The sequence below is a fragment of the Macaca fascicularis genome, chromosome 11 (assembly GCF_037993035.2).
Source record: "Macaca fascicularis isolate 582-1 chromosome 11, T2T-MFA8v1.1".
Classification (NCBI taxonomy): domain Eukaryota; kingdom Metazoa; phylum Chordata; class Mammalia; order Primates; family Cercopithecidae; genus Macaca; species Macaca fascicularis.
In genome coordinates this window covers 105,344,934-105,360,075 of record NC_088385.1, presented here as the reverse complement: position 1 = coordinate 105,360,075, position 15,142 = coordinate 105,344,934, and the positions used below count along the sequence as shown (strand labels likewise).

Below are 15,142 nucleotides of genomic sequence, written 5' to 3'. Positions count from 1 at the left end.
AGTCTTTGGGCCTGTAGAGAACACTTGTCACAGCCTGAGGGAGAGCTCTGTGTTAGAAGAATTTCCATTCTGAGTTGAATTTGGATGAAGCAGTTTTGAGCATCACACATCCATAGCATTGGGAAGATGGAGCTGCTTTACAGAATGCCTGGAGGCTGACCCCTGAGACTGAGCACACCCTCCTGCCACTCTTTCTGTCCCCACCCCAGTTTCAGTTGAATTAATTCTTAGGTGCGCAGAGGCCTTTCTGATGAAAGTCCCCTGTTTATCTGCAATGATCTTATGTTGGTACCTGTTATCTCTCTCCACTAGGGTCCAGTCTACAAGAAGCCGTGTCTCTTCATTCCTCTGCATCCTGCCTTGGTACACAAAGGGGTGATTAGAGTTAGCCAGATGTGATGTCAAGGCTGATGGGAAACAAGGCAGGGAACACTTCTTTTCCTCCAAGCTCCTGACTAGCTATTAGGTGGTTACAACTTTCAATCTGAGGGAACTGGGAAAAGGCTTACCCTGGCTCCCTAGAGGTGAAATATGTTACCTATAGCCCATTATATCCACTTTCGCTCCTCTCTGCTCCCCTCCCCTCTGTGTTGCTGAAATTGCCGTGATTGCTACCATTTAAAATGTCCTGGAAAGCTGCATTTATTTACAATGGCTTCCTTCTTAACCAGGTGGGAGAAGTTGCAAAATAGCTAACCCAGTGGTGGATCAATCTTTAGCATTTCTTTCAAATGTGGAAGGAAAGAAAATGATGACAATTTTAAGGCTCTATTAGGTGGAAGTGATCTACGAGGGATGGTGGACAGCTGAAGGTCACAAATCAGGCACTGCCTCTGGCTCAGTGATTCAGAAGAAGAGTGGAATGGGAAGTGTGTTCCTGAGTTTTATGAGAGTACAACTTTAGGAATTTATCAACGTGTGCCTGGGATTTGCTGTAATGAGCCTCTTCACTCCTCTCATAAAACAAACCAGTGTCTGATTAAAGCTGGCTGGCCTTCCTTGGATATAGAAATGAATTCATTTAGAATCTTGGGGAAAAACATCGTGTCTTTGTCTGGCTTAACTGAAAAATAGCCTCATTGGTATGTGGGGATCATGCTTATTCCCCACCTGGTTAAAAGATAAAGTCAATGCCATTGAATTTACATATTTTCTATCATTAATGTTTGGGGAATCTCTTTCAAGGTGTTTTCAATTCTATACTTTCTCTTTTTGTATTTTTATCAGAGATTTTTCTTTATCCCGTGTAGGGTCAGGATGGACTCGTCTATGCTGCAGTAGCAAAAATACTTTGAAATCTCACTATTCGAAGACAATAAAGGTTTATTTCATTCTTTTACATGTCCGTCACATTCCGCATGGCTACCCTCTATGTTGTTTGCTCTCCGGGACCCCACCACCAAGAGCAGGGGTTGGCAAACTTTTTCTGTAAAGGGTCAGACAGTACAATACACAGCTTTGCCGATCATGTGGTTTCTATTGCAGCTGTTTAACTGCCATTATAGCATGGAAACAGCTGCAATGTGTGACGAGATGGGCATGACTGTGTTCCAATAAAACTTTATTTATAAAAACTGACAGCGGACTGGATTTGGTCTGCAGGGAGTGTAGTTTGCCCACCTTGCGGTGGCGAGGGGAAGGAAATGTGGCGAATATTGCAGCACCTCTTTAAGGCTTAACTTCCACTCAGATTTCATTGGCCACAGCAAGCCATAGGGCCACACCTAACTTCCTGGAGGTACAGAAAGTGCAGTCCTCATTTGTGCCCAGAAAGAGAACCAGAAACATCGGTGGACAGCACCATTGATGACACACCCATTTCCTATTCTTTTTAGAAAAGTCTGGTATTTCTGGATCAGCACTTCTTCAAAAAGCATCCATTAACTGCAGTCCACATGTTTTGCAACTCAATTGCTGTGATCAGAACTAAACAAATGTAGGAGATGAACAGGATCAAATTTCCGGGAGTCATTCTAAATAGTGAGTATGTGACTTTTTTTGACAGAGTGTCACTCTGTCGCTCATGCTGGAGTGCAGTGGTGCGATCTTGGTTCACTGTAACCTCTGCCTCCTGGGTTCTAAGCAATTCTCCTGCCTCAGCCTCTGGAGTAGCTGGGATTACAGGCGCGTTCCACCACGGCCGGCTAATTTTTGTGTTTTTAGTAGAGACGGGGTTTCACCAAGTTGCTCAGACTGGTCTCAAACTCCTGACCTCAGGTGATCCACTCGCTTCAGCCTCCCAAAGTGCTGAGATTATAGGCGTAAGCCACCGCACCCAGCCATGACATTTCTTTTTTTCAGACCACCAAGGTTCTGTTTGGGTCCCTGAACTGATCTGGTGAGATTAGTTTCATCCATCCAACTCATTCTCAGGTGTGTAGATTTCTGGTTAGACTTCTGAATCCAGACAGTGACCATATCCTCTCATGCCTGTTTTTTTTTTTTTTTTTTCCTTTTAAGTCATAGATGTCTTGCACTCTCTCATCCTTCAATAGGATAGGACTGAGACTGGATCTTGCAGACCATCTTGGGGATGGGCAAATTCTTTCTGTATCCCCAGGGGAGATAGCAGTTCTCACCATGTGCCTCTGGAGCCTTCCCTTGTCTTTTCGCATCCATTTTGTTATCTCTAGGTTTGCATATTAGGTAAGGAGATTTCACTTCATCCAGGAGAGGGCACTATGCACCAAGTCTAGAATATTCAGTTCCTTCCAGTGGAGGCACAAATTATGGGATTAATGAAACCCATATTCAAACCCTGAAACTATAGCACCTCTCATAAAACACAAACCAAAATACCACATTAAGAATGTACTCTACAAAAAGAGGAAAACAATGCAATTTCTTAGCAACTTGTACATTTCAGAAGGTACAAACTGCTTTGTTAAATCAACCAAACATTTTTAGCGGATACTCCTCTTGTTTTCTTACAAACTCAGGCTCTTTGAACCAAAGCCTGCCCTACTGTTGGCTGCTTACACGATGTCCTTAGAACCTTGGGGGCCAAGGCTGCAGGTTTGGTCCTGTTAAAAACAGAATAATTTGCTTCTTTCAGACATCTTCTTCCGTTAGGGAGTGAATAATATGTCAGAGAAACTTCATACAAAATGCAGGTGGAAAATGAAATACAATAATTCCCTATGTGTTAAAATGGAAGATGCCAGTGTTTTATAATATGGAGAAAGTTTGACTGGGGAACTTAGTGATTATACACTTTTTGTCCCATTCTCTCAGTCCATTTGTACTTAAGCATCATCTCTCTGTGGTGTGTTCTTAACAGAACCATCCAGGCCACCCAAACAATTTTTTTTTTTTTTTTGGCTGCAACTTCCTACTTAGTTGTGAAGCTTTCTCCTTAAATCTTGACTATGACTATCACGTTACTGAGCCCTCCCTGCTTCAGTTTTCTTGTGTGTAAAACAGGCATAATCATAGTGCCTATCTCTGAGGCCCTCATGAGATTTTTATTTATTATTGTGCATTCTTTTGTTGTCTCTTCTCAAAAGTTTGCAGACTGTTTTAACCTCTCCTGTACTTTTTTTTTTTTTCCACAATGCTGCCTTGTAACTGTCTCTAGAGTAAATTTATTCTCAGGCAGATTAGTTATCAATCAAACATAAGATATTAAATATTTAAAGGCAACTCTCTGATGGTATCCTTCTCTTGGGGTGAGGTATATACAGACTTTTCCCAATTAGTCTTTTTATTATCACACAGAGCACTCAATATATGCTTCATGGCCTATGAAACCTCTCCAGTGGATTTTCCCTGAAATGCTATCCCTTGGAATTTTATCCCCTTTCTCCGGTAAAGTTCCTGGAGTAAGTCAGGTAAAAAAAGATAGTAGTAAGATTACATTAACAGCAGATGACATTAATTTGCTGCTTTCCATGTTCAGCCACTATGCTTAGGACTTTATGTATATTGTTTTATTTAATCCTCATCAAACTCTTATGCAGTATCTCAGTTTTACAGATGAGGAAACTGAGGGTGAAAGAAGTCTGGCACCTTGGCACAAATCACACAACTAGAAAGTGGCAGGTGAAGCTGGTCCTGCTCATGGTACATTGACTTCAGCCCTACACTAGATTTTCCTAAAATGTGTTTCCCTGGTGAGAAACTGAATATGCAAAAACAGAACTCTGTCCCACAATCTGCAGCAACCAGCCTTGGAAACTAATCTGTTATTTTTAGTAACTAGCCCAGGAAGTCAGCCTGCTATCTCTAAATCAACTTGCAGGAAGTCTAACCACTGTTTCTAGAAACTGGTCCAGGAAGCGAAACAATAACCCCTGTAACCATTGGCCCCAAACTGCCAAGCTTGATTAACAACTGACAGTATCTCTAATTTTTGTCCTTGTTTCCAGTATAGAAATAACCAGAGGAAGCCAAATATGTCCCAAACCCATCAGGTAGGAAGCTCCACTTGTAGTTAGCCTGTCTCCACCTTCCCCAGGCCAACAAGCCTCCAGTCAGGGCACACCTGAAACCTTCCCTTTTCTCCACGATGAAGCTTTCTCACTCCTCTGCCTTTGAGTCTTTGCCAAATGCAAGTGACAGTGGCTTGCTCCCTTGCTATATAACAAGCTCTGAATGAATAAGGAGTCTTTGCTTGTTCTTGTTTTGTTGGTTTTCATTTGTTGCCACATTGGTCACCATGTATTTTCTTTGGTCTATGCTGAATCTCTTTCATGTCCCACATCAATCTACTTACTATGCTGATTTATATGGTTTACATGTTGGAATAGTCATTTTTTTTTCTGTATTTGAGTTAACATTTCAACTGCAGAGAATTCTCAGTCTCTCTGTCTAAAATTGCTCATAGTACAAACTTAAATCACGATGACTTCATCAACTGATGAATTGTGTTTCTATAGCTTTAGCTACTTCTGTTCCAATTTGCTATTACAGCTGCCTATCCACTGCTACTCTCAAATGTCCACTTTGATTCAGTGTCTACTTTGGTCATTAGATAATGCCTTCACCTCTGCTGCTAGAGAGAGGATTTTTAGACATCTGACAGGCATTTTTAAGAAAGAAAGCAATTTCAGTCCTGAGCACAGCACATCTTCCCCACTGCTCAGAAGCCTTCTGTATTGTGGCTGCTTCCCTTATCACATGACTAAAGCCTGTCCCTACTATCCTGCCCCAGAAATTAAAAACAGTCCAGCTGCTGTTCAGTCTGGGGTTTTCATGTCCAACTAGTTCATGTGTCTTCAAATACCATGGGTTGAAAAATGAAGTTAGTATAATTCTGTGCAGGTTGCATCTCAGCTAGAAAGTGTGGATTCAGTCCTAAATAGTATGATTTGTCAGGGTAGTTGGTTTTCACTCTGGGTTATGCAAGAGCTGGTTGTATTTCATGGACACTTATTGTGTGTCAGGAATTGTATAAGGGAATAAGGAAACAAAGATGTATGAGACTCTGCTTCCTAGGTAGAGAGACAGGCCATACGCATAAAAGGCTATAACACAAGGTCTTCTACTCTGAATGTGACATTAGCTACTTCTCTTGTTAGTGCCAACAACTGGGTCTTATCCAGTACTAGCACTTGTTTCAGTGTAGTGCAGTGCAGTTGAAGGCACATTTCTATTTAACCCACTGAACTGTGATCCCTTGAGAACAGGGACTGACTCTTGTGTACCTGCTGTGTTGCCAACAATCTAACTGGTACCTAATTCATAGTAGGCAGGTTGACAGTATGAACTATTTGGTCAAAAAGAAGTTCAAGTCACAGCTCTTTTACATATTAATTATGAGAACTAGGGCAAGTTAGCTTTTCTAAGGTCCTGTGTTTTCATCTGTAAAATGGGGACAATAATAATTACTGCAACCCACTCTATCTCATAGATCATTTCCACATCATTGGCACATATTACACACTCAATATCTTCTGCTATAATTATGAATTCAATTACCTTGAAATTCCAGTGATACAGATGCCACATACTTAGAGTTGAGAGGAAGGAAGGACTGCTAAATCACATCCTGAAAATTGGGTGTTATTCTAGGGTGGAAGCCAAATGAACCCATTCCAATGTTATATGGCACGAGCACAAGCCTTAATGTTATGCAGTACTTCTGAATGTTCTGAATGGCACACGGTAAAATAAAAGCTCTTGCTAAATGATGGGGGCATGAAGAACATGAATTCGTCACTTAAAATAGGAATGGAAACATTTGGGCACCCCCATTCCACATCGAGAATACTGGCAATTCATCCATCCACAGATGCATGGCAGAATCCTGATTTATTTATTGGTGCTTCAGAAGAAAGGTCTTGGTTGTGGGGAGAGTTGAATAAAGAAGTTGATGGATTCTAAGGAAGAAAAGAACTTAGTTAAATACATGTTATAGGGAGAGAAAACTGGGAGGGGCTCTAAGCTTAAATGCTCCCATTTCACATATCAATGCTGTGAATCTCAGTTTCCCCAAATGAGGCTAAGGCTATGTGAGAATTGAATGGGTTAACAAATGTGAATGTACCAGTACAATGCCTAATATTTCTTGAATACTAGAAATAGTCTAATATTATTTTTCTTTTTCATTCTTTTGGTGATAGAAATAGTAACACTGGGAATTGTGCAGTATACTAGGGCATATATAAGATGGGAAATGAATGTATAAAAAAATCACTATTTTATTCGGAAAGAGTGTGGCTGAGTCTGCTAATTTTCCTCTAAAATCATTCTCCTCTTTTTTGTTGCAATAGAATCCTTCATTTTAGATGGGCCACGTCTGCTTGGAATAACAACTCCATTTCCCAGTCTTTTTTTTGAAGCTAGATGTAGCCATAGACAATGGGCTGTAAGAGGAAATAGTGTGTGCAACCCATCAGATGTTTCTTTGAAGAAAGATTGTGTACTCTCTTCCTCCCCTTTCCTTCTCTGCTGCCTGGAGTGTTGATGTGATGCCTGGTACTGCGTGGAGCAGTCATCTGGACCCCAAGGTGAAGGCCTTGTTTAAGGATGGAGGAGCCTGAGTTTCTGAGGACTGTGGAGCTGCCAGCACTGGACATCCAATGCTTATTGGAGGGAGAACATACACCTGTCTTTCCAAAGCCAAGTGGGCTTTAGTCACTTGCCACAAAACTTGATCGTAATCATTATTTCATCATGGATACAGTCATGGAAAGACATGGCTTTAAAAGGACTTCAACATTTTAAGACACAAATCAAGGCCCAAGAGGAATGTGGGTTCCTTACAATAACTTATTTTTAAAAATGCCATTCAATCAAAATAAGGGAGGAAAACAACCACTTCTATTCTATTGGGTTCCAATATGAAGGCTGGCCAAGTCAAAGCTTTTTTTTTTTTTTTTTTTTTTTTGAGACGGAGTCTCGCTCTGCCACCCAGGCTGGAGTGCAGTGGCCGGATCTCAGCTCACTGCAAGCTCCGCCTCCCGGGTTCACGCCATTCTCCTGCCTCAGCCTCCCAAGTAGCTGGGACTACAGGCGCCCGCCACCTCGCCCGGCTAGTTTTTTTTGTATTTTTTAGTAGAGACGGGGTTTCACCGTGTCAGCCAGGATGGTCTCGATCCCCCGACCTCGTGATCCGCCCGTCTCGGCCTCCCAAAGTGCTGGGATTACAGGCTTGAGCCACCGCGCCCGGCCAAGTCAAAGCTTTGATTTCACATAATTTACCTATGAAAGAGACATAGATAGTGCCAGCATGCACAGGTTTCTATATTCTAAACTTCGGCATCAATTTGGCCATTGCAGTCTGAAATTGCTGAGAATCATAAGAGGATGGTGAAATAATGGGACTTCTCTTTGGACTGGATTTTGGAATGCTGTGTGGTATTGCAAAAACCATACCTATGGATTTGATATTTGTACTAACACATTTTAAAAATCAGGACTGTACTCACAGCATAATCATATCACTGAGCATTTGCATCTTATTGCTGACAATTTAGTAATTTTTAATGATTTGATAACATTAAAAAGTAACTGGTCTAAAAACTATTTTTTTCCCTCAGTTTCTGAAATAATAACTTCACGTTTACCTGCTGTCCATGGTGCGGATGCTGCTGGCTCACCCTCTAGGGAAGGGGCCCAGCTTAATTGTAGTAATTAGATTTCACGAGGTATTAGTTAACCTGGAGGCTAAAGTCAGTTGGAATTATTTTGTTATGAGTCTTCCTTTCCTATGTATCTCTTGGTCTTCCATTAATAAGGAGACCCATTAGGAGTCATTCAAGCAACTGCTGGGGCTAGCCCTGCTTCCCACTGTCTCTGCAAAGGGTTCCCCAGTATTCCAGCTGGAAGGACTTTTGAATGGATTTCAACAGATATAGTAGGTACCACTCAACTTGCCCTTCAATTTAGCATTTTATATTTTAAAAGTGCACTTCAATGGCTTTATTTCTCTTGATTGTAGCCAATGAATAAATGCTTGTTAATTTTTCACCCAGGGCCAGGATTGGCTGAGAAGGGATGTTGAGGCAAAGTGGGCTTAGCTGTGGCCATATCTTAAGTATAATGTTGGTTCTAAGTATACGGTGAGTTTTTTGAACTCTGGAAAGTTAACTTGTCACAAATGCCACTTGCAGATCACTCCCAGTAAGGTACGTGGTTTGTAACAGCTTGACTAGTAAATGCTAGTGATTTAAAAAAAATGTTGACCAGGCGCGGTGGCTCATGCCTGTAATCCCAGTACTTTGGGAGGCCAAGGCGGGTGGATCACCTGAAGTCAGGTGTTTGAGACCAGCCTGACCAACATGGAGAAACTCCGTCTCTACTAAAAATACAAAAGTAGCCGGGTGTGGTGGCATGTGCCTATAATCCCAGCTACTTGGGAGGCTGAGGCAGGAGAATTGCTTGAACCTGGGAGGCAGAGGTTGCGGTGAGCCGAGATTGCACCATTGCACCATTGCACTCCAGCCTGAGCAACAAGAGCGAAACTCTGTCTCAAAAAAAAAAAAAAAAAAAAAAAAAAAAAAAAAAAAAATTAACTGAAGAGGATTAAATTAATCATACTTCTGAGTTAATGGTAAATTAACATCACTGTTGTGTGCACAGTTCCTTTTATTTGTCTGCTTATTCTTTTTTGTCCCGTCCACATTCCGTATGACCAGTCATCTAATGTTTTTAATATGCATTTTTTCCTTGTGTGGTGTTTGCAAAATATGAATGATAGTAAATACTTATATAGACCTTACTTTGTGCCAGGCTTTGTTCTAAGTCCTTTATATGTAATCTTTCATTTAATTATCCTAACAACCTTATGAATTACTTACCTTTATTATTCCCATTTAATTGATGAAGGAACTGAGGCATAGAAAGGTTAAGTAACTTGCCTAAGGTCACATAGCTACTAAGCAACGAAGTTGGAATTTGAACCTAGGCAACTGAGCCCTGAAGTCCATGCTCTTATGCTTTTTTTTTTTGAGATGGAGTTTCGCTCTTGTTGCCCAGGCTGGAGTACAATGGCACGATCTCGGCTCACTGCAACCTCCGCCTCCCAGGTTCAAGAGATTCTCCTGTCTCAGCCTCCCGAGTAGCTGGGATTACAGGCACATGCCACCATATTCAGCTAATTTTTGTATTTTTAGTAGAGATGGGATTTCATCATATTGGTCAGGCTGGTCTCAAACTCCTGACCTCAGGTGATCCACCCACCTCGACCTCCCAAAGTGCTGGGATTGCAGGTGTGAGCCACTGCGCCCGGCTGAAATCCATGCTCTTAATCAGCAACTACTGAAATGTATCCTGTTCTTTGTGTGTATGGATTTTTAACTTCTGTAAATGGTAGTGTATAAATAACATTGTCATAAATCTTGCTTTGTTTCTTACTTTTCCACTCGGCACTTTGCCTTTAAGAAGCATCCATGTCGCTGTGTCCACTTGTGATCCGTTCAGCTGATTGCTGTACCCCGGGGTGAACATCTATCACATTTTCCCTCTCCACTCTCCCGGGGATGATACTCCAATTTCCTGCCTCCACAAATAATGCTGCAATGAACATCCTCCCTCAGGACTTGTGGGAGAATCTCTTTGGGATCTAAACCATGGTTTTTCTTCATGAACTAAATGTGTGCCTTTTATGAAACAGGAGGCTGGTAAATGTAGAACAATTTTTTTTTAAAAAGTGACTTATGCCATAACAGTCATGTTTCAGGCACTGTTCCAGATGTTGGATCATCTCAAAGTGAAACAAAGATATTCATTTAAATGAAATCAGAATCCTGTTATTTATGAAATAATCACTTTGTTTATATTTATTTGTGCACTCATGTGCTAGTATTGGAAGGCTGACATGGCATAGCTAAGGCATACTTGCTCCCAGCATAGTAAGATGATAAGGGTTTGGATTTGGGGTAACATTGGTGCAGAGGTCAGATCTGTTGCTTGTACCTGTGTGAACAGGGTCAAGTTCCTTAAATGCTCCAAGGCTCAATTTTCTTATGTATAAAATGGGAATAATTGTTTATTGTGAAGATTCAATGAGATAGTGTATGTAGAGAGCCTAACACAGAGCCTGACATGAAATAAACTCTCACAGAGGTAGGATAATCCCTCTCCTTGGAAAGCTCCCAGAAGAGTGGAGGAGCTAGACGCAGATGCAGATATTCACAATGCAGTGTGTAAAGTGGTGGTGCAACATGGGCAAAGTGCATGGGAGCACAGGAGAAAGACAGTGAATATTACTAATTGCCATTGATTTCATGCCTACCTTGTTCTAGATACTGTCTATATATTATTTTATTTTTTCAGACTCTCTAAGGTGGATTCACTATTTCTATTTAACAGAACTAGAAACCAATGCTCAGTGACAACTTCCATTCGAAGTCACTTATCCAGTCATTGTGCAGAAAATTTGAATCCCTGTCTAGCTGATTGCAAAGTCTGTATTTGTTTCAATGACACCAAAAAGGAGCTGGCATTTGGTCTGGATCATGAAGAATGAGCAGGCATTTTTCAGGTAGACAGAATATGCAAACATTTTTCTTGGCACCTTGACTTTGGGGTCTTTCCAAAGAACTGGATTTTTAAATTTATTCATTATCGTCACACATGTTTACCCAGAACTTACTGCAGCTGGATAGTAGAAGTGCAAAGACTAAGAGATAAGGTCTCTGTCTTTCAGGGCTTTATAATGTCTTCAGAGAGATTGACTACATATACATACACCCCCCGTAATCAGATGGATAATGATACAAGGTTGCATAAGTTACATGCCAGGGAAATGCTACTGGTATCAAGTGAGTTCAGAGGAGAGAGAGATCACCGTGGGCTCAGTGGTCAGTGTGAGGACTGAGAAGTAGGTGGGACTGCAACTGGGCATTGAAATGGGGAGATCAGGTTGGGCACTTGGAGCAGGCACAGTAGTGTCATAGGAAATGTAAGGGTTACATTCAAAAGGGGAGCACATTACTATCAATTTATGGAAAGTCAGAGTTTACTCTTAAAATTCCTTGAAGTACACCACAAAGTATAAGCTCTCATATCAATTCTGTGATGTGCATGTGGCTTCTGTCTTCAAGTTCAGCACGGTCACTCTTCCCTGCAGAGTTAGTATAGATTGCTACTTCTTTGAACTACATTGCCCCTTCTAGCTTTCACATTTCTATAGTTGGTCTGTGTTTGGAATGGCATTGAACAAAAATAGCATTGCTTTAGTCACTGGAGTCAAATCAGCAGGGCAAGATATTTGTACTACCACATCCATGAGGCAACTCAAGGCTGGTGGAAGAGCAAGGAAGGTGGGCCTTCACCTCTGTGGACTGTACTTTGGCATCACTGAGTTCTCAGTTTGCTGAGGACGAGCCCAAGTGAGCTCGAGGCTGGAGGAGTGATCATGTCTACTACATTCAGATGCTTCTAGCTATGCTGATCTCAATGCATGTCAAATATTGAAGAGCGAGGATGAGGTGCTGGTGTTGAGTTAGAGGAGGAGAACAGTCAGCAGCAGAATGAAGATTATTCACAAGGCGACATCGTCTATGTTTGTCTCATGGGCCAAACAGTGGAATGGAGGAATGATTGGAGTGGTGGGAAGATTGCATAATGCTGAATTCTAATTGGTTTAACTTATTTAATATGTGACATTAGTGTAAAAGTAGAGAGATAGGAACTGACATGAGTATGTCTGGGTTTGTTGGGAGGAGAGGATTTGCAGAAAGATAGGTGCATTTGGAAGAGACCTGGTGGTGGAGAATTGTGATAAGTAGGATAGGATTTGGGGCTCAGTCTTCTAGGGTGACAGGTGTCTTTGCATATGCCTGACCAGGGGATTCTCCTTTAAAGAGAAAAGTTTTAGGGAGATTAAATATGACAATTATGTGTATGCTAGTTTGGAGGGGGGCTTAACACTAGATTCTGGGACCCCAGTTGGAGGTTGATATGATTTTAATATGCATCATCCCCAATGTTTGGAGGTGGAGCCTGGTAGGAGGTGATTGGATCATGGAGGCAGAGTCCTCGTGAATGGTTTAGCACCATCCCCTCAGTGCTCTTCTCGTGATAGTGAGTGAGTTCTCATGAGATCTGGTTGGTTCAAAGTGTGTGGTGCCTCTCCCCACCCTCTCTCTTCCTCCTGCTCTGGCCATGTAAATTACTGGCTCTTTCTTTACCTTCTGCTGTAATTGGAAGCTTCCTGAGGCCTCTCCCAAAGCACATGCTGCCATGCTTCCTCTACAGTCTGTGGAACTGTGAGCCAATTAAACTTCTGTTCTTATAAATTACACAGTCTCAGGTATTTCTTTTTAGCAATGTGACTAATACAGAGCTGGTGGCAAAAGTCTGTTGAGACGCAATAAAAGCCTGGAAATGATGATGAAAATGAAGGGGAATGAGCACAAAGAGAGGTGTTATGAAGAATTGGTGGGCTTCATGAGCCTGAAAGCCACTGGGAAAAATGATATCAACATCACACCAACTCTGATGGAAATGCAGACTCCCCTCTCTCTCTTTCCCTAGTCTATGTAATTGGCATCTTTTATCGAGGTTCAAGGGAATCATTAATATCCTACTTCTGATTCTCCTCTTAGTTAAAAATCAATTGAGGAAAAAAATGTAGAACTTAGATGAAGGCAAAATATTGGATTTTTTTGCTGCTAGCAGTGGACTGGAGGAGATAGCTTTGGACCATTGCCACACAGGGTTTCTATCCTTTTTTCTTAAGCTGAGGTGTTGGGACAACCCACCGTGGGGAGAGTCTGGGTCAGTGACTGCTCTGGCCAGCTGTGGTGTCCCCGATGGTGTGGACGGAGAGGCTACACATGAAGGAGACATGTGATGTAAGCCATCTGGGGAGTAAATGTGGGTTCCTCCCACTCATTCAAGCAGATGTCTGGATTCTCCACGTTTGGGAAGTAAGCAAGGGGCAGGAGGGGTCAGGAGTTTTACTCTATGAGAAGGACACAGTAACATGCAGAAGTACAAGAAGGAAACGAACTTAACTTTACATTGCTGGACATGATTAAAGGTGAGAATAGAATTGGAAATGAAATGTGTGGGCTCATTAAATAAATAACCCTGTGGGTTATTTAATGAACAGGTTTTGTTCCTTTGGAGGCAGAAGCTAAATTACTCACCAGCAATCCCGGGAGGAAACAGAGGATTGGTGACTGGTGTTGAAGAAGTGGCCTCATGAGGGTGTCTGGGTTAACCATGGGCAACTCCACCATGGGGACTCCACACCCTACACTCAGTCTTAGTTGGCCACAGCCTGGATGCTTCAGCCTGGTGAATTGAGAAAACAATATCTTTGGAGTCATAAAAAAAATCATTTTCTTTCTCTTTTGTTTTGTTTTTCCTGCCTTGATTCTTGAAGTAAGAATTTCCACCTTATGGAAGAATGGAAGACTTGGGAAGAAAGCCCCTGTCCTTTTTTCCTGTCCCTACCCTGGCTGGGAAGAAGGTCATGGGGTGTGGAGGTCAGCCCCTCTGGGTCTCTCTTTCCCAGCAACCTGTCCTCAGCACTTGTCCCCTTCTTACCTCCTTGTCTCTTAGACTCAGTAGGGCTACTCTGCTCTTTGGAGCTAGGGGAGGCCTGGCCTCCTGGTTGGCAAGTCGGTTCTGGTCATGGGTCAAGGCAAGTTCTCCAAGTCAGCCTTTTTGGAAACGTAACTGATCATTTCAGCTCCGTAGATCTGAGTCTATCTCCTCAATGGATTCAGAACCCGTAAGGGAAGAGGTGTGACTAATTAGCATTATCCCTTAAATTCTAACATTCTTGTTGAGGAGAAATCCTACTTTTGAGATTCTTTGGAATCTTCTTTTCTTCTTCTTGCCTTTCTTTTTCAAATACATTTACCAAATGGAATGACCACTGTGCATTTGGCACTTAGGTTAAGTGTTTTGTCTTTTCTCTTAAATAGCTATGATTGGCCCTAATGCAGTAGTATAGGCAGTGTCTAGCCACAGGCAGCTCACATGGACACATGTGCCACAGATATATAAGACACTTCTAGAACACACTTGAATTCCAGGGTCTGTGAATAACTCTGTAGATCATAGCAATATATGGTCATATGAGTGTGTGTTCATGCATACACACACCTACCACATGCACACACTACCACATGCATGCACACCTACCACACATACAAACCATGCACACCCCCACCACTTGCATGAACACACACCCTATATACTTATACACCACACACAGACAGCACACGACCACACACAAACACGTGCACACACTACCATATGCATGTACACCTACCAACCATACATGTATGTATGCATGCACACATACGAACCATGCATACCTCCCCACCACATGTGTGAACACACACCATATATACTCATACACCACATACAGACAACACACAGAAACACCACAGGCATACACTACCATATGCATGCACAGCTATCACACATACAAACCATGCACACCCCCACCACATGCACAAACACACACCATATATACTCATACACTACACACAGACACACACAAACACAGACACACACGCATCATACATGCACCACTACATCACACACTCCCCAACACAACTAGACACTATGCATACACACACAACACATAAACTACACACGTACAGACCATTTACACAAACTCTCCCTACTCCATCTTACACACATGTGCACATGCACATACCACAAGCATATGGGTGTAACCCCAGGGCCTCTGCAGAGAGCTGTGGAAAGCTCCAAGACACATTCTCTCTCC

The 15,142-nt window shown here is 42.1% G+C and overlaps 1 long non-coding RNA gene across 5 annotated transcripts in view; it reads left to right on the top strand.

Moving 5' to 3' along the window:
• The window catches only part of LOC102124823 (uncharacterized), a 178,294-nt gene that overhangs the window by 138,204 nt on the left and 24,948 nt on the right, over window positions 1-15,142 (top strand). For 4 of the 5 annotated variants that reach the window (XR_001483589.4, XR_010579547.2, XR_012420519.1 and 1 more), the window contains one exon: window positions 6,714-7,304. The exons of the other annotated variant lie outside the window; for it this stretch is intronic. This is a non-coding gene — a long non-coding RNA (uncharacterized lncRNA). Of the gene's footprint in view, window positions 1-6,713; window positions 7,305-15,142 lie in introns of those variants that run through there. 5 annotated transcript variants of the gene reach the window in all.